Genomic DNA, 3,130 nt, shown 5'->3' on the forward strand with positions numbered 1-3,130 from the left:
AATTCTTTTGAATTCCTTATCAGAGAGTTCCAATGCTGCTTCTTCCTCAGGGATGTGTTCTGGGTCTGTATCCTGCTTCCTTGTTTCTACCACTTTATCTTGCTTCTTTGTGTGGACTGTGATGGTCTGTTGCTTCCGAGGCATCGTGGCATTGTATTTAGATCTACGCCCATGATGAACTGAGTATTGTCTGACTCAGAGAGTCATGAAGTTGGATGTGCACAGCAACAATCCATATTAAATGAAAGTAGTGTATAAGAGATGTGTCTCAAGCAGGACCTGAAGGCACAAGTAAGTTGCATGAGGAAGAGGCCCAAATGCCTATGGTCTCCACTTCAGCCACATTACCTGCCTCTCCCAATTTGCATCTATGGCCTCAGGGGGAGTTCCTTATGATCAGTTGACTGAGAAAAAGAAAACACATGCCTGGTTTACAGATGGTTCTGCCAATATGAAGGCACCACTCAAAAGTGGACAGCGGCAGCACTTCAGGCCCTTTCTGGCAACTCTCTGAAGGGCAGTGGGAAGAGAAATCCTCCTAATGGGCAGAACTTTGAGCAGTGCATCTGATTGTTCACTTTGCTTGGAAGGAAAAACAGCCAGATGTGTGACTGTATATTGATTCATGGGTTGTGGCCAGTGGTTTGAGTGGATGGTCAGGGACTTGGAAGGAACATGATTGGAAAATTGGTGACAAAGATGTAAGGGAAAAAGCTATGTAAATAAAATTCTCTGAATGAACCAAAGAATAGAAGATATTTGTGTCTCATGTGAATGCACACTAAAGGGTGACATTGGCAAAGGAGGAGTTTAGCAATCAAGTGGATAGGATAACGTGTTCTGTGGAAATCAGTCATCCTCTGTCCTTAGCCATTCCTGTCATTGCTTAATTGGCTCATAAACAAAGTCACCATGGTGGCAGGCATACAGGTTATGCATGAGCTCAGCAACATAGATTTCCACTCACCAAGGCTGACTTGGCTACAGCCACTGCTGAGTGCCCAATATGCCAGGTGCAGAGACCAACAATGAATCCACAATATGGAACTATTCCTCTGGGTGATCAGCTTGATGGCAGGTTGATTACATCAGACACTTCCATCATGGCAAAAGGACAGTGTTTTGTTCTTATAGAAACAGATACTTACTCTGGGTACAGATTTGCCTTCCTGCATGCAATGCTTCTGCCAAAATTACCATCTGTGGACTTACAGAACACCTTATCCACCATCATGGTATCCCATACAGCATCACCTCAGATCAAGGGGCTCACTTCACAACCAATGAAGTGCAGCAATGTCCTTACACTCATGGAATTCACTAGTCTTACTATGTTTCCCCTCATCCTGAAGTAGCTCACTTGATAGAACAATGGAATGGCCTTCTAAAAACACAATTACAATGCCAGCTAGGTGGCAGTACCTTGAATCCTTGGGGCCCTGTTCTCCATGAGACTATGAATGCTCTAAACCAGCATCCAATATATGGTGCTGTTTCCACAATAGCCAGGATTCATAGGTCCAGGAATCAAGGGATGGAAATGGGAGTAGCACTACTCACTGTTACCCCTAGTAACCCACTTGCAAAATTTTTGCTTCCTGTCCCTATGACCCTATGCTCTGTAGGTTTGGAGGTCTTAGTCCCAAAGGAAAGAACACTCCCACCTAGAGACACAATACTGATTCCATTAAACTATAAGGGAAAAAATGCCACCCAGCCATTTTAGACTTCTTATGCCTCTGGATCAACAGGCAAAGGAGGGAGTTACTGTCTTGTCTGATGTGATTGATCCTGATTACCAAGGGAAAATTGGATTGATATTACATAATGGAGGTAAAGAGGCATGTCTGCAATACAGGAGATTCTTTACGATGTGTCTTAGTGTTACCATTCCCTATGATTAAAGTCAACAATAACCCAATTCCGATATAACTACTAATGGTCCACCCCATTCAGGAATGAAGATTAGGGTCACACCACCAGGCAAGGAACCACAACCAGCTGAGATGCTTCCTGAGGGCAAAGGGAATAGGGAATGGGTGGTGGCGGAAGGTAGTTCTAAATACCAGCAATGACAACATGACCAGTTGCAGAAATGAGAACTGTGATTGTTAGGAATGTGTCTTCCTTGTATGTGTACATCAAATATTTTTTTCTTCAGTTATAAAATATAAGATGTAAATGAGGTAATGTGTTTTTGCTTGTACATATTAATTGTATCATGTTAAGCATGACTTTATAAATTCTCTTTATTTAGAGATTATGTGTGATTTAAGGAGATGTGTAACAGGTGCAATGTTGCCAAGGGGTAGACTATGATACTTAAGGTTATGTGTCAACTTGGCTAGGCCACTATTCTCTTTGGTTTAGTAGTTATGTTGTAGTCATCCCCCATGATATAGTGTGATCACCTCCCTGATGAGATGTGCTAGAAGTAGCCAATCAGTTGAAAGGGAGTTTCCTCAGGGGTGTGGCCTGTGTTCCATACAAACACACACACACACATATACATATATACACATACACACACACACACACATATGTATGTATGTGTGTGGATGTCCTAGAAAAGTTCTCTGGCTTTTTGCTGGATCTATATCCTGCATCTGGCTCATTATCATCTTCATTCAGCCCCTTGACTTGAACAAGTGGCCTGTTGTAATGCCTTTTGACCTTAAGATTGTTGCCTTCACAATGTGAGCCAACAATCTGCCTTTTTATTGCCCAGTCTCCAAAGCCAGCAGCCTGCTATATTTCCTACTGATCTTAAGTTCATCAGTCCCTGCAGGTACTTAAGTCATGAAACCTCTAGGTTGATGTTTGACCCATGAAGTTGGCCTTGCCAGCATCCACAACTGTGTGAGCCATTTCTTTGAGATAAATTTATAGAGACAGAGACAGAGGTAGAAGTAGAGAGAGAGAGAGGGGTAGAGAGAGAGATAGAAATAGATATAGATCAAACCAAAACCAACCCACTACCATCAAGTTGATTTCAAATCATAGCAACCCCTACTGAGTTTCCAATGTACTTTCTTCCACATACTGGTTGGCGGGTTCTACCCACCAACCTTCTGGTTAACAGTCAAATGCCTTAAGCACTGTGCCATGATAGATAGATAGATAGATAGAT

Source organism: Orycteropus afer, unplaced genomic scaffold (assembly GCF_000298275.1).
Source record: "Orycteropus afer afer isolate SDZICR_OR568_19922 unplaced genomic scaffold, OryAfe1.0 scaffold00171, whole genome shotgun sequence".
NCBI lineage: Eukaryota > Metazoa > Chordata > Mammalia > Tubulidentata > Orycteropodidae > Orycteropus > Orycteropus afer.